At 40.7% G+C, this 23,970-nt stretch overlaps 1 long non-coding RNA gene across 3 annotated transcripts; it reads left to right on the top strand.

Annotated features, from left to right (window-relative positions):
• The first annotated feature begins 838 nt into the window (after positions 1–838).
• Positions 839–23,751, top strand: LOC112646684 (uncharacterized). Of its 3 annotated transcripts, none has more exons than XR_003127784.3 (5): positions 839–1,014; positions 1,229–1,361; positions 14,875–14,936; positions 20,903–21,181; positions 21,956–23,751. It is a non-coding gene; the product is annotated as an uncharacterized LOC112646684 (long non-coding RNA). The 3 variants fall into 3 exon arrangements; XR_003127783.3 differs by having other exon boundaries at positions 839–1,072; XR_004815676.2 differs by having other exon boundaries at positions 851–1,361.
• The last annotated feature ends 219 nt before the right edge of the window (positions 23,752–23,970 follow it).

Below are 23,970 nucleotides of genomic sequence, written 5' to 3'. Positions count from 1 at the left end.
TGCCTTGTAGATATCAAGATCCCTTCTTTCTCCTTCTAGCTGTACATTCCCATATTCCACATTACATCTATTCAATTTTAACTTATTGTTATTCAAAGACAGGGTAAAGACAGTAACAAAGATAACTGTGCTCACAAAGACAGAAGTCAAACTTGGAGGGTCTGCACACTGTGTTCCCTCTGTAGTTTGAGTGAATCCAGTCCTAGGGCTTCAGTATACCCCGGGCAAGAAAGCAAATCAGCCGTAGATGGGCAGTCATGGGAGCACAAAGAGAAACAATAACTATGTTTCTGGTCTATTGGCCAAAAGCAAGGGTTCCATGCAAGGGGTCAAAGAAGACAACTCACCCTAGATGAGGTATTTTTGGCTGGAAAATATCCACTCATGAAATGTGACCATGGTATTTTTTCCTCATCAGATGTGTAGGTAAATTGAAATGCCTCCTCAGAGGAGACTTGATCATCTGCAGAGAAAAGAGGAAAAATGGTATGGCACTCAGGAATGTGTGTGGGTGCTACAGTGTTGATGTTTGACTGGGACCTGTCAGACACAGACACATTCAGTCAGAGTAGGATGGAGAATCTTCTGCTCTCATGGGGTGATACGTATGAAGAAGAGTTGGTAGTGTTACCTGGTAATGTGATTTTATAGACCTGCATTCTCCTGATGAAATGCCCAGGCCCTAGAATAAAGCAGTATTGTTTGGGAGATTGAAAAATTGTGCATGTTTAGGTATTCAAGATTTCACTTGTGTGTCTCCAGCCAAGTCTTAAAGACAAAAAGTGCAGCCCCACTGCACCCGTGTCCATGATCCCCCACTCAACCACCATATCAAGAATTCTCACCCCTTATGACCAAATGGTGAAATTCCATAGCAAGGGACTCTTCATTCTTAACAGACTCACCAAGTTCTAAGAAAAGAATCCAGTGGTATAATAGTGCATAAGCGCAGACTTGCCAGCATGGCCAAGATAGCCAGAAGGATACAGAAACCACCAGGAAGGTGGGAGCCAGGTGGGAGCCTGAAGGATTTAGGACAAGACTTTCATACAGTTCTTCTGTCTTTACTGAGGTAGCATTATAATATTACAGAATGTGGATAAATAATATTAGAGCCTTGTAATAGGTATTCCTTTAATCATCATGAGAAACATAAAGGTTAACTTAATGGTACCTAGACTCAAGGTACTTGGGTTAAAATCCAAATTGCATTAATTTCTGGCTGTAGGACTTCAGAGCAGCTCATCTCCTCAGACTCCTCAACTGTGAAATGTGATAATTACAGAACTTCTCTTATAGGACCACTGCCAAGATTAAATATTTAAGACATGGAATATGCTTGAAGTATTACCTGATACCAAGTAAGCACTCAATAAATTTCAACTTGTATACTCTATGGTTAGTAGTTATTATTACTAACATTAGCAATAATGACCACTACTTTAATAAATAAGGATCTACCTCTTTTAAACCTCACCATACTCATAAAAATATAGATTTATTCCCTGAGTTTTGAGCTATTTCCTCATTCCCAATTGTAGTAGTAAATTCAATTCTACTATAAAGGCAAAAAGTAATGATGTATCACAGCTGTCCCAGTTTCATATAGATTAAAAAGGAACAACAAAAGATTCACCAGGCTAGTATTAATCATGGTTATAGTATTATGTTAATTCAGATTAACAACGTACTGAAATCATCCACACTTCCTAAAGGGAAACTAGTATTTTCAAGGAGAAAGCCAACATACTTACCATTACTTCTTTGACCCTGGAAAGGTCCTGAGATATGAAAGAATTCTATAGGATGTCACAAAATTTCTCAGAGATTAGTTCCTATAATCATTTCCCCCATTATCCTTCAAAGTTGGCCATAAATTTTCTTGTACATAGCCATGCCCCTGCATCCTCATCCACACTGACCACTCAACAGGGAGGCCATGACCATTAGGCCATGACCTAATCTCTTCCTCTCCTCTGCAAATTCCCAAGTCCAGGAAGATATGTAACTAGATCTTACTTGTACATCGGAGGCCTACAGCCATGCCTCTGATCTACAACATGCAGTCTTTTTCAGGCTATGATTTTAACCAATACCTAGGCTTTTGCTTCAGGAGAAAGTCACAAATAGGTCAAGGATCGGTTGCTTTTCTCCATGCCCTATTAGGGCCTCTTAAGTGTCATCCATGAATTCATCCAAAACCTTGCATAAGCAAGGGGGGGAAAGGCTACATTGTATCCTGTGATGAGGCTTAGTCAGAGATATGAATACAGTATGAATTCACATCTATTTTAATATATATTCAGATACACAGATGCATAAATTATTATAGATACGGTTATATACAAAGATTAGCATATATAGTATATATATACATATATAGATACATATTTATATTATTTATAAAATTTGTTTGTTTCCTGACTGTCTCCTGAGCAGACCTAGAAGCGCTGACATCCTGATAGCAATGAGAACACCTAATGCCCAGATCTTGGTTTCTAAACACCATTATCCAATACAAGAACTCAGGGCCCTTTGGAAAAGGGCTGAATACAGGGCTGGGGCAGTTAAAACACAAGATGATCCCATGTGTGTTAAAAGGACACATGGATCAATATGAAAGAACTCTCAATGGCCATGGCCGAAACAATTTTCCAAGCAAAATATACAATTTCTAGGAAATTTTTCCTAGAAAAATAAATATATAGAATTAAATTATAGCTCAAAAAATAAAATTAATATCCATAATTCTATACCAATATTAATAAAATATTTAATAAATAAATAGGGAGTAGGAGCAAATCTTCCTTATAGAAGAATTCCAAATAGCATTGTAGATTTCTGCCTTCTAGGAGGTGGGAAATTAATTTCCTTTCTCTTAAGTATGAGAAGGACTTACCATATCCCAGATAATAGAATATGGAAAAGAGAAACTAGTGATTTTATAATAGAGAAACACTGAAGAATTCATCTTAACCAAGTGATCAAGGCTAATATCAGCACAGATCATTTAGAGTAGCATCATATACCCCCGATATGATGCAATAAAAAACATACTCCACCCCTGAGTATATTTAAAAATATTATTCCCTTTTAAAAGTGAAATTTACTTAAATATGTAACATACTGCATTGTATTTAAGTCATAATTCCTTTCTAAACATCTGTTATACTAAATTTGTATCAAGGAACCTATAACCACTAACTTTAAAATAATGCAACAAAATTAAATACTGACCATACAGTATTGTCCTCATTTTTTTTTTGTTGGATTTTGTCACCTAGGACCCACTAATACAATGCAAACAATCTCAAAATGGGACTACTGGCATATAGGGCTCTTGCTTTCTGGTCTTCCAGGATATTTGCTGAGAATGTGACTCAGATTGGCTACTTCCCTATGCGATAACGAATTCATGTTGCTGATGATGGAAGATGGAGATATTCTAGCCTTTAAGATGTTTAGCACATATATGTTGAAAAATAGTATACTTGATGATCTCCAGATCTTGTTTGTTTCAAACTTCTCTCTTTCACATATACTGAGTTCAGTTTTTGGTTTTGCAAGCTGAGCAGAATTTGGGAGTCTCTGCAACATTTGGTGGATACCACCATAGCTTATCAGGGAAGTGAGTTGGCAAACAAATGATTGGGATCAGACAGTTTGCACTAATTTAAGTAAGTGATCTGTGTGTTACTTAACTCATGCTCTTGACACCAAATTTTTGTGCAGACATAACTATCCCTTGTTTCCACGTGTGGTTCTGTATTTAGGTTTTAGAAATGCCTAATATTAAAGTTGAAATTTTTTAGTGAATTTTCTCCTCAAGTTCAGCAGTTTGTTTTTATAAGAATTACTTCATGATCTTGACCCTAAATATTTCATCTAAGGGAAAACAGAAAATAACAAGATTAACATCCCTAAGCCTATGAATGTGTTTATGTTGCAACACCGAATAATACCAATCCCAGCACCAGATATGGAGGCTACTTTGAAGGGTTATGAAGGGTGACCTTCTAGGGCTCTGGTGATTAGTTAGATGCTCTCCTTTAAAGATCTTTACAAATAAAATAATCACCCATTAAGGAAATGATTAAATCAGGACTGAGGGACCTTCAGAGCCTGTTGTAGGTTGAGACGTAACAAGCCAGTACATTAGATTATAAGTGATAGAAAACTAGCTCAAAGTCACTTACACATAAGAGGTGGGATTTATGAGCTCTCATAATTGGGAAATACAGAACTGCCCCCCCCTGGCTTCAGGTCTGGCTTGATGCAAAGACTCAGAACCTTTATGACTCTTGGTCTATCTCTCTACCTCACAGCTCTGCTTGTCTCTTCTGGCATCCTTCCTCAGACAGGCTCCCATCTGCCAGCTCAGCAACCTCACCAAAAATAACCAGCTTTTTAATCTTCTCCGGCATCAAAATTTCCAAGAATTCTCACTGAGTCATGTGCCCTTCACTGACCAATCTGTATGGCCTGGGCTGGTGTACTCTGACTGGACTGGCTTGGCTCAAGCTTTCCACTCTTGTGACCAGGGAAGGATGGTGATGACTAAAAGAGCCATGTGGGTGAGGGAGAAGTTCCTGAGAGAGAAAGAGGAGCAACACTTCCTTAACTCCCTTTTAAATGAGCGCCTTAGCATTGGTTTCTCTTACATTCAACCCAGAATCCTAACTACCAAAGCGAGTTGTAGGAAATGGGATGATGAGTAGGGAGACTGTTTTCTAGGCACAGGACTATGACACTGTACACCATGTCTCTGACAACAGCCCCAGGGGTGCTGGTACAGAGCTGTTGCTCACCATCCTGAGTGTCCAGCTATACTGCCAGAGAAACACAATCACATTGAAAAATTGAGTGATGTTTTGCCTGCAGGGGGCGAAGAAGATGGTCTTGAACTGGTCCCTGGCAGCAGCTGGGATGTGTAATCTAAACACTCCACTCCCCTAAAGAGAGTCATGCAACCAGGAGCCAGTGGGACAGTCCTAGCTGAAAATATTCTGCTAGCATCAGCCTAGGTATTGTCACAATGCCACCCTCCTGAAGAATTGATTAATGGTCATACTTACCCAAGGTAGAACAGCTAAAACTGTTTGCCAGATCCAATAATGAGAAGATTCCAACACATGTTGCAGCAAGAGAACAGTAACTTCATTTGATTCCACAAAGCTCCAACAATGCTAACGCCATATTGTTCACTACATGCAGTATGAATATATGGAAAGATATAATCCTGAGCATTTTTCTGATTGTAGGAACCTGAACACATTACTTGAATTTTCTGGGCATCAGTGTACTTCTTAGTAACAAAATGTTTCATATCCATCACTTAGTAGAGTTAATATGAAGACTCTCATTTGCCCATGAAAAGTGGTTAGTACAGTGCCTAGCACATAGTATATTCTAACAAATATCAGCTCTTATTATTACTTCCAAAAGTATAAGGCTGCCTCCACCAACCTAATTTAAGAGGCAGATGGACTCTTTCCTTATCCAAAAATGTTATATACACCACTCTGGCTATTACAGATTAATCACTTTGGATTAACAAATAATCTCTATGGTAATGCAGAAAATTCTAGTAGGAAACATAAAATATCACATGCAAGACTTTCATAAATAGTTTTCAATGTATTTATTTCCTCCCAATGGGTTTTAGTGAAGAAAAGGGTGAGAGGAAGCACAAGACCCTTAAGATAGGTACAGATTTGGATTAGTGACATAGAAGTGGGACGGGCTATTAGAGGTGGCCTGAAGTGGGCTGAGAAGAAAAGGTTTTGATGGGGAATTTTCTGATATCACAATGATCACAGATGAGCTGGTCTCAAAAACTCTCTTCAAGTTCCATGATCTTTGGAGCAGATATCAAAAACATGGATTTTTCTGCCATCTACTGGTCATTTTTGAGAAGGACAACAATCTTTATGTGAACAAAGATGGGGTCTTTGAGGGCCTCTCTTCTTTGTTGATCTACCTGAGGACTTACCCATAAATCTCCCTGGAATTGTGGGTTGTGGAACTGGGTTTGTGAAATAGGTGATGAGGCTTTTGAGATTAATGGTGGTGTATGGAGACATTGATAGGCATGCGTGGGGTCAGTGATTAGTGTCTGTGGGCTCAGTAGCAAATTTCTCTAGGTCTGTGAGTGGGACTGAGGGCTGAATCATTAAAAGGTTTTGGAATCAGAAATGGATTTTTTCTGGAGTTAGCCATGGGGTCTCTAGAAATAATGTCTAGAATTGGAGATTGAAATATCTGAGATGTGGAATCTATTTTGTCTATGGTAGAGTCTGCAGGATAAATGAAGTTTAGACAGAGCGGTCTATGATGTAGAATCTGGAGGCCCAAGAATGTGGAACCTTGTTAGTTGAATGATAAAAAAAAAAAATGTCTGAAAGTTGAGTATATATTAGGTAAGCTTGATGAATTGATGTAAATTTCTTGGCTATGTATAAAAATATCCTAGTTCTTAGGAGATGCAGGTATTCAGAGGTGAAATATCTTGATGTCTGCAATTTACCTTCAAAGTGGTTTAGCAATAAAATGTGCATGTAATTTTCAAAAATATTAAAAACCATCAATAAGTTCCAAAGTATATATGAAATATAAACATTCTCAAAAGACAAAATTAACTCGAATGAATGGAAAGACACATTGTGTCTAAGGTTCTCTAAAATCAGATGCCTCACTCCATCCAAAGCAAAACAAAGCCTACAGAATGGAATAGACCCAGAGAAGCCTAGGGTCACACTCCAGCCAACACACCTTGAAACTTCCCTACATGATTTGCTGAACCAAGAAATCATTAGATGAGAAAAGAGAGAAGAATCTCATTCCCCTAGCACAACACCTTTAACTTTTAAAACTAACACAAAAAAAGACTATCTTTTAGGACTGCAAGATACAAAAGCACAAAATGTGAAGGCTATTATTAATCAATCTTACTACTTTAAAATAAAACATGTTTTCCAAAATAAAATCAAATACCATAAACTCTGTAAAATGAAAACACTGCAAGATGCAGACCCAGGTTGAAATTGTAGAGAATTTACAGAATAAATGAGGTCTGAACAATGAATGTTTTTGGTGATTGAATTTCTCCCCTTAACATAATTCATCAACTTCAAACTTGTCCAGATTCCTTCCACAACAGTGTCTTCCCTATTTTTTATCCTACTCCATTTTTAAAGTTTAGAATAAATTTAGATCTGCAGAAAAGTTTCAAAGACGGTACCTAGAATTTTTTCCATACTCCTCACCTAACTCTTGCCCTTATGAGAACACCTTACATCACCAGGGGACATTGGTCAGAACTAAAAAGTCAACATGGGCACAATACTATTAACTCAGTGACAGTCTCTATACCCAGATTTCATTAATTTCTCCACTAAATCAAATGTTTTTCTGTGCCAGAATCTAATCTAGATCACCACAGCCCTCAATCACCACATCTTCAATCTCTGATCTATTTCTCAGTCCTTGGTTTTCCATTAACTTAGAAAACATGATGGAGTCCTCATCACCTATCTTATGCAATGTCTCTCGATTTTTGTTAGTCTCCTATATTCTCATTATTAAATTGAGATTATGGTTTTTATGGAGAAAGCTACCACAAAGAAGTGCCCTTCTCATCGAGTCATATCAGGGGTGCACTATATGTACATATCATCTCCAGTGATGTTACCCTTGATCACTTGGTTAAAGTGGCTACTACTAGGTCTCACCACTGTAAACCCACTTTTCATGTTCCACATCCATATCCTTTCATTGGGAAGTGAGTCACTAAATCCAGCCCACATTCCTGGGAGGGAAAGTAATTGGAATTAATTCAAATTGCTCTGTGAGGAGATTTATCCCTTTGCCCCATCTATTTATTGATTCAATTATTCACTGATATTATTATGGGCTCCTAGATATTTATTTTGTTTGGGGGGTTATAATCCAGTCCTAATATTATTTATGTATTTGCTCAAATTGTTCCAGCTTTGCCTATTGGGAGCAATTTCAGGTTGGCTTCTATACCCATTTACAAAGCCCATATTTTCTAAATCAGAGAATGGTCTTTAAAAACCAATAACTAGAGGAGTAATGTCATCAGAATGGCAGAGTAGGCAGCTCCAAGCTCTCATCCCCTCAGAGACACATCAAAAAAAACAAGCAGAAAATGTCAGAACCAATTTTATCAGAACACCACAAAACAATCAACCGCTGACAGCAACCAAGCTAATGCTGAATCAAGAAAAAAAACATGACTTCAAAACAGTAGAAGAGTTCCATGGTGATCTTGTTTGCCTTTATTTCACTCAACCCCAGCTATGCAGCGGCTTTAAAGCAATAGCAGCCCACATTCCCAGAGAGGTACCCTCCTCTTCCCTGAACCAAGAAGGATCAGAGTAGACCTTAATGGCAAATTAGTGTGCGTGTGTGTGTGTGTGTGTGTGTGTGTGTGTGTGTGTTCAGACCTGTCTTGGGATTTTCCTGAAGGACTGGCAGAGGTGGTTCATCTCTGTTTCATCTAACTTGGAAGTCAACACAAGACAGTAGGTCAGAAAAGGAATAGGCATGGCTCAAAACACTACCAGGTGCTAGAAAACTACTTGGTCTTCCACAATTTATCCACTCGAATGTGCCTACTCCTGCTGTCTGCCATAGCAATTCTGGTGCTTCTCCATCTAGCGCTTTCATGATTCCACATGAATCATGAAATCATCCCTAGGAGCCATCTTAGAAATGTGTTCACCCCACCTACTGCAATTCCTGCTGTAGTGTGAAGTCCTGTATCCAATTTTAATCTTCCATACTGTTTGGCCACCAATCACAGATTCTGGTCCCATGGCTACCCCCTGGCTCTTGTCAGTACATGACAGCTAGATACCACTATTCTATTAAGATATTGCCCCTGTTTTACTAGCAGGCTCATCACGTCCTTGGCTAGGATATAGTATGACTTTCTCCTAGTTATTGACTTCATGGAAACCCCTTGGGAGGCTTTCAGTTAGGAATATGGTAGGATATGGTAAGAATGCACGACCCTGGAGAAACAGCTGATTCCAGAGCCGAAGAATGGAAAATACACAGGAACCCTGGAGCTCCATAAATCAAAGACCTATCTTTTCCAGTTCCATTAAGATACAACTGATAAAAATTATATACATTTAAGGTATATAATGTAACAATTTGACATATGTATACATTATGAAATGATTAGCAGAGTCAAGCTCAATTAACACATCTATCGCCTCACATAATGACTGTGTGTGTGGTAAGAACACCTAATATCTACTCTCTTAGCATAGTTTAAGTATACAATACAGTATTATTAACCACAGTCACCATGTTGTACATTTGATCCCTGGAATTTGTCCATCTTATTGAAAGTTTGTGCCTTTTTAAAAAAATTTTTTTAAAGATTTTATTTATTTATTCATGAGGCACACACACACAGAGAGGCAAAAACACAGGCAGAGGGAGAAGCAGGCTCCATGCAGGGAGCCCCACATGGGACTCGATCCCAGGTCTCCAGGATCACACCCTGGGCTGAAGGCAGCGCTAAACCGCTGAGCCACTGGGGCTGCCTGAAAGTTTATACCTTTTGACCAATCTTTCCCATTTTCTCCAGCCCTGGTAACCATGGCCTAGAAGGTTGTACAGTTTTTAAATAAGTAAATAAAAGTTACAGTTATACCAAAAGGACACAAGAGTCCATCTAAAGGAGCTCACAATGGCTGAAACTAGAGCAATTTGCCCAAAATATATGTTGGTAGTATAGTCTCATACCCCCAAAAGAATAAAGTGAATATCTATGACCACATGGTTATAAGTGTAAGGTTGAATAAAGAAATAAATGAAAAGGCAAGTCTTTCTTACAAAATAATCCCGAATAAGATAAGCAGATAATTCTGCGAACTTCACATCCCTCTTCTTTGAGTGCAGGCTACATTTAGTGACTCAATCACTTCCAAATAAAGTATTAAAAGGTAAAAATAGTGACTTTATAGTGGAAATCTGGCAGACACCTTCTTAATCAGGGGAATATAAACAGGGATAATTCATATTGATATCATGTATCACCTGATGTGATGGAGTGAGAAGGGTAATCCATTTCTGTGGTATATTCTGCTCAAAAATCTGTAATCCAAACCTAACCAAGAGAAAACATACAAACCAACGATGAGAGACATTTTACAAAATACCTGACTGGTCCTCTTCAAAATTATCCAAATCATGAAAAACTAGGAGAGATTGAAAGTTATCACATATTGTAGAAGGCTAAAGGCACAAGAAGACTCCTGGATCTGATCAGAGAAGTGAAAAGGAATATGGGTTGGGTATCAGGATTACTTAAACAAGAATAAAGTTTATAGTTTAGCTCATAGTATTGCACCAGTGTTAATTTCATTGCTTTGACAAATGCACTGTGCTTATGTAAGATATTACCCCTGAAGAAACTGGATGAAAGCCATATAGGAAATATCCATACTGAATTTCCAGCTTTTCCATAAGTTTAAAATTATTCCAAACTAAAAGTTCATTTATTTTATTAAAAGATTTTATTATTAAGTAATCTCTACACCCAGCAGGGAGCTCAAACTTACAACCCCAAGATAAAGAGTAGCATGCTCTACCAACAAGCCAGCTAGGTGCCCCTAAAAGTCCATTTTAAAAAAGCCAGGCTTTAAAAACAACATTGTAAAAAAGAATAATAAAAAATAAAAATAAATAAAAACAACATTGTCAAAGTGCCTAAAAAGAATAAGCAAAATAAAATAAAGGAGTCCAAGGGCAGGTGGATGGAGTTGGTGACAAATACAGAGAAACCTTAGAAGAATTATTCCAGTTGACTTGTGAACCCATCATTAGCCTCTATTTCCCTCATGGTTATGCCACAAAAGATGAAAATGAAGTGCAGTTAACTGTACATCCTCCAAGAAGCTTGAGGGCCTTGCAGAAACTTGATGGAATGTCTCAGCCAAGACGGTCAAAGGGGAAATTCTTTATGAGTGACCTAGACCAGGTGCATCCAGTCTATAGATTCCAGGGGCAGATACCTTTGTGCTTAAGCCATTATGAATCTGTTGATCTTTTTAAATGTACACATTAATAATTTCCCTTAAATTTGAGGAACTTTCAGCCATTATATTTTTATGACTCTTCTCATTCTGGAATGAGCATTACATATTTAATGCAGTATGTTTAATGGTTTCCCAAGGGTATCTTAAGATTTGTTCATTTTTCTTCATTCTTTTATCTTTCTGTCCATCAACTGGACAGTATCTATTGCAACTCTTTGTTCTGCAGACTCTTCCTTCTGTTAGCTGAAATCTGCTGTGGAATCTCTCCAGTGAATTACCCATATCCTGATAATCTTATTGGTTCATATGTATAATCTCAACTTTTTTATTCATATTATCTATTTTATGAGCCATATAATTGTGTTTGCTTTAATTCTTCATATATACTTTCTTTTCATTTTAAATACATATTTATGATACCTGTTTTGAAGTCCTTTATTGCTAAGTCCAACATCTCAGCCCCCTCGGAGTATGTCTACTGACAAATTTTTTTTTTCCTGTGAAGAAGATTTCCTATTTCTTTACATGCATTATTGAAAAATCAGCAATTTAGATAGTGCATTGTATCAACTTTGGATTCTGTTCTTGCCTTGTGAGTGGTGGTGGTTGCTAGATTTTTGTTTGTTTGTTTAGTGACTTGCCTAGACTAATTCTATAAAGTCTGTTTCCTCCACAGTGTACTCGTGACTGTTGTCATCTTGTTTCCTACAGCTTGGAATTCCATCCCTACATCCTTGTTACTTCCCCTCAATAATAAAATGGCACATATCCCAGCTAGAGAATATAGACATTGTTTATGGAAATGATGTAGCCAGAGAAGGGGATTCACTAAATTTGTATACAATATCCTGGCAAACTCCTAAGAGATGCATGTATGAAAATGACCAGACTGACAGCAAAATATCTGAGACATGAACTGTGGGATAGAATACTGAGCATGTTTCACAATTGGCCTCTGAGTAGCACATAAGTAAGAGAAACCAAATCTTACTGTAAAGACTTGGTAAGCTAAATTCATAGCTGAGCTACAGCCCATAGCAGTAGGCCAGAGTGGCATATTCCAAAACCAGACAGGGGAGCACTTACTAAAATGGAAGATTTCAAAAAGAACCATGTCAAATAATACTCAAAGTGTTCAAGATACAGTCTAAAATAGCATAGTTGCATTCTCTCTTGTAGATCTATGGTTTGCCTTGTTACTTCTCCCAACTAGAAATCTGAGTAATTCCTGCTGCTTGTCTTCTAATTTCTTATGATTTGGAAGGACTCGTGGGAACAGAAGTCATTGCCTGGAGGTGACCTCAGTGCATGCAGATATCCACAGAAAAGAACACACTGTGGTCCACAAATAGTCTATTCCAGAGGCTCAGGGGCCTGGGGCAGATGGAGAATGGGGCATGGTTCACCAGCCACAGGAGTGCAGTGTCCTGGCTGCCTCATGAAGAATGATGTGACCTTTTGTCCTGGGAAGATGGGGGTCTCCACTTTTGAGGAACACATGCCAAGGGTTAGGGGTAAGAGTCTGGAGGCTAATCAATTAACCCTAGATGAGGAATTTCTCCCAAGGTGCCCACTTTTAAATGTAAACACTGTTATCCTTAGAAGTCATATAAATGAACTCAGCTACCTCTTCAGTTGCCTTGATCACTTGTAACAAAGGGTAGGAGTGTGGCATGGGTTTGAGGAGTATAGGAGTGTTTTTTTCTCACGGTTCTGCAGGATGGGAAGTTCAAAATCAAGGTGGCAACAGACTTGGTATCTGGTGAGAACCCACTTCCTGGTTTGCAGACCACTACCTTCTTGCTTATCCTCACATGGTGGAGAGAGAAAGCAAGCTCTCTGGTCTCTTCTCAACAGGCCATTAATCCCATCATGAGAACCCTTTCTCATGACCCTCTAAACCTACTTACTTCCCAATAGCCCTGTATCCAAATAGCATCACACTGGGGGTTAGGGCTTCACCATATGAATTGTGGGGGCATAATTCAATGCATAGAAGGTAGGCAGAATAATGGCCCTCCCAAAAACGTGCATGTCCTAGTCCTGAGAATTTGTGAATATGTTACCTTACATAGTAAAGGGGATTTTGCTGGTGTGGTTAAATTTAAGGACACTGAGATGGGGAAATTATTTTGGATTATCTGGTGTGCTCAATTTAGTTGCCTGAATCTTAAAAAGTAAAGAGCCTTTCCTGATTCTCAGAAAAGTAAACATGACCACAACAGAACAGTTAGAGACGCAGCATAGTTCCCGGGTCCTAGACCGGGCCAATCATATGCAACATTAATGGCCTCACTCCCATCCTAAGAATGTCCAATACCTGTCAGGCCTTCACTGGAAGGTCACACACAGGTCAGTGATCAATGATTATGGCTCTTATTCCAAACTACAGGATTGGCCATGCCCAAGTCATTAGCAAGGCCAGTCCATGCCTCTTCATGGGATGGACAGAGAAGCAGGCTTCCTTTTATCCAAGTCTTCAAGGCCTTAATCAGTTTAGCTGGCCTGCACTATAGCTTGTTGGTTTCCTAAAAATCTTATGTCCCCTTGACCACTGAAAACCCTTTGTGAGGAGGTCATAGGAGAGCACAAGTCAAGCAAGGAACTGTCCTTTGGAGTACTTAATGAGTGGGCAATTACAGGTCAGAAAGCAGTCACAATGCCTTCATAAATGCTAGATCCATATCAATCTGTAGCCAGATCTTCAGCTTTTTCCCTGTTCTAGGAAGTCCCAAAGATAAGCAGGTATGTGGCTCAAGGACATAGGCAGGTCAGACACCAATGGCCCTATTGCCCTCCAGGAACCTACACTTGGATTGTGACCCCAGCCCATAACCATTCCCCAAGGTGATAGGGAATGGTCCTTCTCTGCACACAGCAGGAGATCAAGCATATCAGAAATAAATCCATTTGATTAGGTGTACCGTTGGGCCTCTTAAAGTCCCCAGAGTATTTTGGAGGAGGTAGGTTTGGTTGTCTGGGCCTTGACTAGTTCACCTAGTCTGCCATGGTAACTCCTGAGCACCCAAGATATGTGCTTCCTGCCTCAAGCAGTATACTTCCTCCAAAGGCTCCCTGAGATCAGAAGACCAGGAAGAAGGATATTGGGCCTTTGAGATTCAGGGGAAAATCAAAACTAGACAAGAGGAAGTCACAAGCAACAAAGGCAGCTTTCCCTGTGCATCATGCCCCTTCCACAGGCCTGTCTACTACCTCATGAACCATAGCCCTGTTCCTGCCTTAGACTGGGAGGTAGGCTTAGGCTTATCAGAGTAAAAGGGTCAAGCTGTCAATGGCATCCATGAAGCATGGCTCTACTCCTTAAACTAAACTCACATCTAAAGCCTATCTCCTGTGTTTAACCAAGATCTTATAGGGATCAGGGATCAGACTTAGCACTCAACCCTCCAAATAGGCTAAGTGTCTTCCCTGACTCCCTACCCGAGATGATTCATGGCTTCCAGTATTTGAGGGAGCTTCACAAGAAGTTTCATAAGTTTTCTTACCCTAGAGCACTCTGGATCTGGCACCTTCTCTATCTCCAGGTTTATCCTTTCAATAGGACAAGGACACAAACTGTACCTGAGCTTGAAAAAAATGGAGTCAAGCGTGTGACTTGGGGAGGAAGGAGGACACAAAGTGCTAAGATGAAATGGAATGAAGAAGCAGAGAGGAAATTTGTCAATTTTTTTATTTATTACATTATATTATGCATAAACTGAATGACAAAATGTGTGAACATGGTGTGTGTACAGCTTTGTGAGTTGTAACAAAGTCTACACATCCGTCTCACTAGGATGCAGATCAAGAAGCAGAACAGAATAAGTGCCCAAGCACAGATCTGAAATCATGTACTTGGTGAGTATTAGGGTTTGGAGGGGGTTGAGGGAAAAAGAGAATAGAGTGTTTTGGATGACTGGGGCACCTGGTAGCCTTATGGTGTTTGGGAGCATGGATGGTCCTGGGGGGATGTTGAGCATAGGGATTAAGACAGCTCATCAGTTGGGTGGGATGAGTGAATTGCAAGAAGCTCTTGTTTATATAGATCTAGTCACAGTGACAGGGTGGCAGGGGGAGCAGGAGCTGGTCAAGGAAAAGAGAATGAACTCAGTATTTTCAGGCCGCTGTGCCCATGGACAGGACAGGACTCAGGAAAGCAGCCACTCCCATTAGTTTTGCAGTGGGTCTCCAGGGATCAGTGTCCAGCAGCATCAGTTCCCCTCTGCTCCGTTACCGTAGGCTACCCCAGTTAGAGAGAAGTGAATGGGGGCTTGTGAGAGAAAGAAATGGGCTATGGTGAAGCCACAGAGCAGAGATGGGGACAGGCTGAGGGAGGCAGAAAGCAAGCAGAGAAGGAGCAGAGGATGGAGGCACCCAGCAGAGGGGTAATGGAATAGCAGAGTAAGAGGCCAGGGAACAAGGTGAAGGAGCTCACAACAGTAGGGGATTCTGGGAAGAGGAGAGAGTGCAGGGCCCAGGAGGGGATGCAGGGACCAAGGAGCGCAGGGAAGCAACAGGAGACAGGGAGAGAAGTCAGCCATAGTCCCCAGAGCTGCAGGCGCAGTTTAAGGAACTGCTCATGGTAAAGTTTAATCCTATCTCTAGGAAGCTTTGGTTTTGCCCAAAAAGGAGCACCTTCCAGGAACCCATGTGGCAAATATTAAAGTTCTCTGTTATTCAGATAACTTTGAGGGACTGCATGGAACATTAGAGCCTAAATAGTGCGTCTAGGTAGCCCCATGGAAGGGCACATCATGGTTCACAGGAGTCTGTCCCAGAGGCAGGTACAGGACCCACAAGGACTTCCTGTTCTTCTCCAGTGTTCTGGGAACAGCTCAGAGGCCAGAATGCCTGACATGAGGTATTCTGTGTTACCTGATATATGAATGAGCACTAACCCATGGAATTCGTTCAGGACAACATGATTGGCATGAGTTGATTCCACATGAGGAAACTTTTGAGGGGGATCCTAGCTTCATTGGTGGCCCCCACGCACAATCACTGACCTGTGTGTATCCATGAAAGTGTGTCATCAGCTGACCTTGCTGACATCACCATCACCACCGGCATGACATCAGTATGGATGAAACACAGATACTGGAGACTTGCTTCTTCTAGGGCAGAAACTACATAACAAAATATGTGCACATCATAAATGTTCATGTCTACACATCTTGACAGAGGTTTCACAGCCCTCACTGAAGTACTTAGATTGAAAAACAATACTTGACAAACATCCTGAAGAGGCAATAATTAAAACACTTGGAGTGGTTCATTGACTTAATGAGAGTCATGTTCTTCATGAGTCTCATGGTCTTCGGGTAGATATTTGGAAATGCAAGAGATGGCATGCCATGGGAGAGATAGAGGCATAGGTTAGATGGCCTCACTTATACATTTCCGTCTGCAGGCAAGAGGAGATACAGGGTGTAGGCACTGATGCTGCAGACATGTGACAGCTCCACGGAGCTGAGGCAAGATTGGTACCATCAGCACATGTGGAGTGAACATTGACAGATCTTTCATTCTCAGACTGTATCTGGAGAGAGGTCACAGCAACACTCATCACTTTCCCTCCCAGGACTCAGCTCCATCTCATTACCACAAGTGTGGCAGGGGCCGGAGAGCAGAAAGTAGACCAAAAGGCACAGAGACGGGGAAGTTTCAAGTTGTGGGAGCAAGTAGCAAAGACAAGAAGCAGATGATAACAAGAAATAATCAACAATTCCTGGGCTGCAGGAAGGGCTGAGAGGATTACTCACAGTGCAGTTACATCTGCCTCTTAGTATCCATGAAGGCATTGTTTCTGGTATTTGCTGACATTCTCCCAGGACACCATATCACCCTTTCTCACATTTAGTTGATTTTTTTTTATTAATCAGAGGATCTGGGCAGCCCAGGTGGCTCAGCGGTTTAGCGCTGCCTTTGGCCCAGGGCATGATCCTGGAGACCTGGGATTGAGTCCCACATCAGGCTCCTTGCATGGAGCCTGCTTCTCTTTCTGCCTGTGTCTGTGTTTCTGTCTCTGTCTCTGCCTCTCTCTCTCTCTCTCAAATAAATAAATAAATAAATAAATAAATAAATAAATAAATAAAACCTTTTTAAAAATCAGAGGATCTGAAAGGAGCAGATCCTGTAACAAAAGGATCAGCACAGTATGTCCAGATGTCCATAGACAAGAATACATACATTTTGACCCATAGATTTCAGATTTAGAATTTCATGACACCCAAAGGAAGGTATAAACAGGACAGCCAGGTCAGAGGACAGAGTATCTTTTGGAACACTCTGTGAGGAGAGAGTCAGGAGTGGAAGTGACCATGTTGCCATCCTCACAAATGTGGCTCATGTCAAAGAGTCCATGCAGGGGAGGGAGATAAGTGGACATGGGTCTTGGGTTAGGTCACCTATATGAGAAACTCTTCATTGGGAAATATATTCATAGACATGTTATCACATGATGGCTTAGTCTATATTCAAAAATTTCAAAGGGCACAGTACCTTTGACCATCTGTAAGAAGAAAGTGGAAGAGTGTTAAAGGATAGAGAAGCTCTTATGAGACAGTGGGCCATGGTCTTGCTGCATCACCAGGACCTACTCACCTTCCTCACCTCCTCGCTGCAGTAAGGTCTAGGGGGTGGTGTGTCTGTGGGGAGATGAGTTTGGGGAGGAGCAGAATGATTCACCTAGGTGATGATGAAATCATGAAACAGCTGGCTTGTGAGTAATGTGGATGACTCTCCAGTCTTTACCAACAAAGAAGAAAATATTCAATAAAAACTCTACCCCTCCTCATGTTTAGAGATTCAAGTTTCTCTTCATTCACCTATATTCAAGCCTCCAAATGATAGAATTTATGGAAATCAGTGAGTTTCCCTGGCCAGCAACCTTTTGGAGGAGGAGATTTTTTTCAACCTTCAGTAACCTCTGGTGAGAATCCCCATGAGACTCATGGTGGTGGCCCTTCTTATGTTCACCAAGCACACCAATGTTTAAGTTGAAATAAATAGTTCGGGGTTTATGCTGGAAGCAATTATAATCAGATACAGCAAAGATGACAAACAGGGACAACACCACAGTAGAGGGAAGCAGGAGGGTATGTTTCATGGTGAGGGCCTAACAAAGCACAAGGGAGAGGTAAATTGCAACTGTCTCACAGCAAAACTTAATCTACCCACTCAAATCTGAAATAGGATGGATTCTGTAAAATATCTACCATCTTTGATCTCTGCGGCCCTGGGGGAAACAGAATGTCTCCCCAGGGACTAATGGCAGAGAACGCATGGAGTTCCTACCTGCTTTTGCCAGTTTGGAAGGTCCTGCAGGAAGCCAGAGTTTAAGAGTAGATTGTCAATCTCAGGATAGCCTGTGAGTCACACCCCCCACCTTTTAATCTGAAGATCAAGCCTCTGGCCATCTACCAGAGTAGGAAATAGGAAATGGGTGAAAGTAGCTGGGACTCATCAGACTGAAATCATCTTCTTTTATTAGCTACCTCCAAAAGGATCACCTGGATCACTATTCATGTTTCCTATGGGCACCATTATCGGCATGGGCTCCCACACCATGCCTTGGGAAGTCTGGTTAGAAATAGGAAAATATCAAATCCCATGTCAGCCACTTGCAAAGCAAAGGAAAGGAAATTTGACGGGTTTAGTGATGACAGTAAACCCTAGCCATATCATGGATTAATATACAGCAAACACAGATATTCTGTGTCTTCCTTCAGGCAAAAAACTTGAGGCAGGTCGGGCAGGTAGGGAGCTGGAATCAAGCCTGAGGACAGAGGCAACCATCATTCATTTACTCAGGACCAGGGATTATGTTTCTTTCTAAACTTTTTCCTGTTTAATTTTACTTAAATTCTTACCCTGTTTTATAGGAAAACCAGATGCAAATTGAAGATAACTGAATCTTCTATGAGCATTTGGTGTGCATGCCAGTCATCTTCAGCTTCTGCGTCCGGATCTACTTTGTGTGACCCTGCTGACATCAGCACCACCAGAGCATCAGTATAATATTGATAGAACATGGAAACACATAGTTGAGATTCCTCAAAAGTTTTCCTTTAATCATCCTGTGAAAAACAATGTTTAAATGAATCAAGCCAGCCTCAAACTATCCTAGGATCAAATCCAAGATGTATTTCATTTAGGTATGACATCTCAGAGCAGGATATTTTTCTGCTCCTCAAAATACAGTGTCAAAATCAACAGTAAAGCACATAGAGAAGTACGTGGCACACATTAACAACTCAATATTTATTGCTGGTTTTTTTTTTTTTTAGAAATCTTCAAAATGATTCTGTATTAGCTCCTCTTACTGCTGTTAGATGGCACCACAACCTTTGCAGTTTAAAACAACATAAATATCTTACAGTTCTGTAAGTCAGAAGTCCAAAACAGGTCTTACCAAGCTAAAACCAATGTGTCAACAGGGTTGCTTTCCCTCTGGAGATCCCGGGGAAGAATCTGTTTCCTTGTTTGGGGGGATTCTATAGGACACTGTCATTTCTTGGCTTTTGGACCACTTCATCTTCGAAGCAAGCAACAGAGCATCTCTCTCATGTCCTTCTTCCATTGATTCTTTTAGGAGTTATTTATTTATTTTAGAGAGAGAGAAAGAGATAACAAGCAGGAGGGGCAGAGAGAATCTCAAACAAACTCTGAGCTGAGCACAGAGCCCAACGTGGGGCCTGACCTCACTACCCTGAAATCAGGCCCTGAGCCAAAACCAAGAGTCAGAGGCCGAACTGACCGTGCCACCTAGGCACCCCTCCTTTTTCCATTAAACCTCCTTCTTCCATTAAACCTAATTTTGAGCACAGCCATGAAAGATTATTTTTTTAAAAGAACTCATATTTTATTTAGGATTGGATCAACCTGCGTAGTCCAGAAAAATTCCGTCTTCTAAAGATCCCCAAACTTAATCACATTGCAGAGTCCCTTCTGCCATGTAAGATAACACTGACAGGTTTCAGAAGTAAAAAGTAGGGATTATTGTTCTTCTTATTTCTACATATTTCTTTCATTATGATTTATTAGGAATAAAATTGCAACAGTAATGAACACTGCCTTCCAAATGAAATTCTTACTCATTTCTATTTATTTATTTTTTGTTTTTTTTAAAATTTCAACTTAGCTAGCATATAGTATATTATTACTTTTAGAGGTAGAGTTCAGTGATTCATCAGTTGCATATAACACCTAGTGCTCGCTACATCACATGCCCTCCTTAGTGCCCATCACCAAGTTACCCCATCTCCCAGCCCCTCCCCTCCAGCAATCCTCAGTTTCTTCCCTAGAGTTAAGAGTTTCTTATGGTTTGCCTCTCTCTCTCTCTGTTTTTATCTTATTTTATTTTTCCTTCCCTTCTCCTGAGTTCATCTGTTTTGCTTCTTAAATTCCATACATGAGTGAAATCATATAGTATTTTTCCTTTTTGACTGACCCATTTTGCTTAGCATAATACACTCTAGTTCTATCCACATCATTGCAAATGGCAAGATATCATTCTTTTTGATGGCCAAGTAATATTCCATTGTGTGCGTGTATACACTATGTATTGTCTAATCCTAGTTTACAAGAACATCTATATTTTTAAAGCACATCTATATTTTAATTGCAATTATATAAATAAAAAGAATGAGGTGGGAAGAGGAATTGAATGAAGGTATAGATACTATCTGTCAAAATGATGAGATTTTTACATTCTTTGTAGCTTATTAATATTTGAACTTCCTTGAGTTTGTTGATGCATAATCCAGATAAAGAGTTGTGTACGCATTTACACATTTCAACAAACCACCTCTCGTTTATTGCAGCACTCAGACCAAGAGAAAGTCATGAAGAACACCCATACAGATAATATTTGAATGCTTCAGGTGGCTCATGGACTACGTGATTAAGTGCTCTCTGGGAGTGTCATAGTCTTAGACCATGCCATGAGATGGCATGACATGAAGGAACTGGAAGATACATTCAGGCCTGATACCAGAAGATGCAAGTGCTGCTCTCTTCCACGTGTGGGGAGGGGTACAGCAAGTCATCAGAGAGGACAAAGGTGCCCAGCACCATTACAGTATGATGCTGACCGAAGTCATGTAAGTGCCATAATAATCTGGGGAGGGGGGAAACCTCAGCAAACCTAACCCCCAACCCTCCTTCCCTGAGTCCTACTCCATTCAAAATAGAGAGATGGGATGAGTGCAAGAGCACAGAGCCAGGCAAGAGCAGAAAGAAGGAGCATTGTTCCAGGTAAGGGAGCAAAAAATAGAGGAAAGAAACAGAAGATAGGAAGTAAAACTAGCACCAGGACCTGGCTGCAGAAACTGGAGAGCCTACTCAACCTAGAGCTACTCAAACTAGAAGATGTAACTCTCTCTCTTCTCTCACAATCTTCTTTCTCATCTTTGTTGACCTCTCTGCAAGAAATCATATTATACTTGGTCAAAAATAATTTATTACTATCCAAATCGCCACACAGGAACAGATGCTATAGCAAAAGGGTCAGCACAGTGTGTACAGATGTCCACTGACAGGCACACACTGCTTGGAGGTCATAGGTGGTCAATCCTGGAGGCTCAGAAGCCCTGAAGCAGGTGCAGAAATAGCCAAGAGCTGCCAGATCTGTGAATACAGCTATCAGGGGGTGACTCAGTGGGCGGGATGCCTGGAGTGAGGGGCATTCTGGGTGACCTGGTGCATGCATGGGGTCCAAGATTCAGGAGTCCATTTTGTGAGATAATAAGACAAAGAAACCTGGCAGAGGTCAACATACCCCATGTGAGGAAATCTCTGTTGGAAAGGCAACCTCACTGTTCTTATAATACGGAATCACTGACCTAGCTAATTTGAAGATATCATTTGTCCCTCAGGCCTTTTGATCATCTGTAAGGAGAACGTGTGTGGAAAAGAAAGAAAGGAAAATCTTTGGTGAAGGAGGGAAAAAGAACCCTGCTGTTTCACTAGGACCTTTTGGGTGCCTGGAACACCCCGCCCCCCGCAGCACAGCTGCCACAGCAGCTGAAGAGCGGGGTTGTGCAGGGAATGAGGATGGAAAAGTGTCGATAGCATTATCTTCCTGTTGTTAAACTCCTGAAGCTGCATTTTTTCACCCATTTTCTGACATCAGTATTTATTGATCTATTGACACCAGCAGTGTATCAATATAATATGGACAAAATATAGATACTAGATACTTGTAGCAAGTTTCTGTTTAATCACCCTGGGAGAAACAGTGGAGACAAGAATGGAACCAGGCTTCAAACGACCCCAGGACTAAAATTAGGCTATGTTCTTCCTGGCTCTCTTTCCTCAGGACAGGACATTCATCCCCTCTGTCCCTCTTTAATGTGATATGAGAATAATTTTTCTTCCATGATCATTGTATTCTCAATGTATTCTCAAATAACTTGAAAAGCACATGGAACACAGAGAGCTGTGTCTGGTACATGTTAATCCCTCAGTGTATGTTGCTGTTATGACTGTTTTGTGCATTTCTTAATATTATTACGTATTAGCTCACTTATGTATATAACATAACACCACAGGCTTAGCCACGTATTTAATATCTTAATTCAGATTTGATCTCTTGCATTTCTGTATGTCAGAACTCCAACCAGACTATAATCAACATATTAGCAATACTATTTTCCCTTCTGGAGGATCTACGGGAGTATCTGTGCCTTGCTTTGTGAAATTTCAGAAGCTGACAGCATTGGCCTCCTGTGTTCATATTCAAACCAACCATGTAGAATCTCTCTGACGCGTTCCATTTTCATAACTATTTATGATTCAATTTGGGAAATGTTCTCTGTTTTTAAGGACTCATATCGTAACACTGAGCCACTGGATAAGCCAGGATAAATCTCCTCAACTCAAGTACCTTAATCTAAGCACATCTGCAAAGCTCCATTTACCATATAGGCCATAGATTCACAGGTTAAGGGGTTTGAGATTGAGATGTAGGTATTTTTAGTGAGCCATTATTCTGAATACTAAACATTAGTATCAATTTTGCCATATTTATTAGGAATAAAATTACAGTGATGGGGCACCTAGGTGGCTCAGTTGGTTAAGCATCCGACTCTTGATTTTGGCTCAGGTCATGATCTCAGGGTCCTGAGATTGATCCTGCTTCACACCGGTGGTAGTCTGCTTGAGATTCTCTCTCCCTCTCCCTCTCCCCTGTTCCCTACCCCCCTCTCTAAAATAAATACATCTTTTTTAGAAAGGAATAAAATTGCAGTGACAAATAACAAGGCTTTACAAATGAGGTTCTACCCCCATTTAAGCCAAAAGAAAGAAAGAAAGAAGAGAAAGGGGGAAAAAAGAGAAGAGAAGAGACGGAGAAAGAACGAATGAACACACTCTCCTCCAGAGTAGGAGAACAGTCTCTGGAGAACAGTCTATGGACCCAAGCAGGCCCTCCTCTCAGGGCTGGGCAGACACTCAGTAGATGGTCTGCCCCAGGTTCTTCCCACACAGTACACATCCAGGACTAGTCATGAGACTGCAACAGGTCAGTGATTGTGTCTATTCACCCCACCCAACCCCAGGATGGCCACACAGTGGCCTTACCCTGGGTTGAGCTATGACCTTTTATGGGAGAGGACTCTGAGTTTTGAAATTGTCTATGCAAGAGGGTTTGCTTTGTTCTGAGCTGTGTGCCCTGCACTAGCAGTCTCTGCATTCTTTATCACAGATCAACCTCTTCACCCTACAACCAGGGTCAAACAGATTGAGGAATGTCACAGGCATGTTGGGGAAAAATATCACCACAGTTCTGATAGTGACACTTGGCCTGGCCCTGGCCCTCAGGCTCCAGTCACTTGTCAGATCCAATTCTCCAGGCCTGTGTATCCTCTGTGGAGACAGAGCACTCAACCTA

This window comes from Canis lupus, chromosome 5, assembly GCF_003254725.2.
Source record: "Canis lupus dingo isolate Sandy chromosome 5, ASM325472v2, whole genome shotgun sequence".
Taxonomy (NCBI): Eukaryota; Metazoa; Chordata; class Mammalia; order Carnivora; family Canidae; genus Canis; species Canis lupus.
The sequence above is the reverse complement of the archived record's forward strand: the minus strand, read 5'-3'. Positions and strand labels throughout refer to the sequence as shown.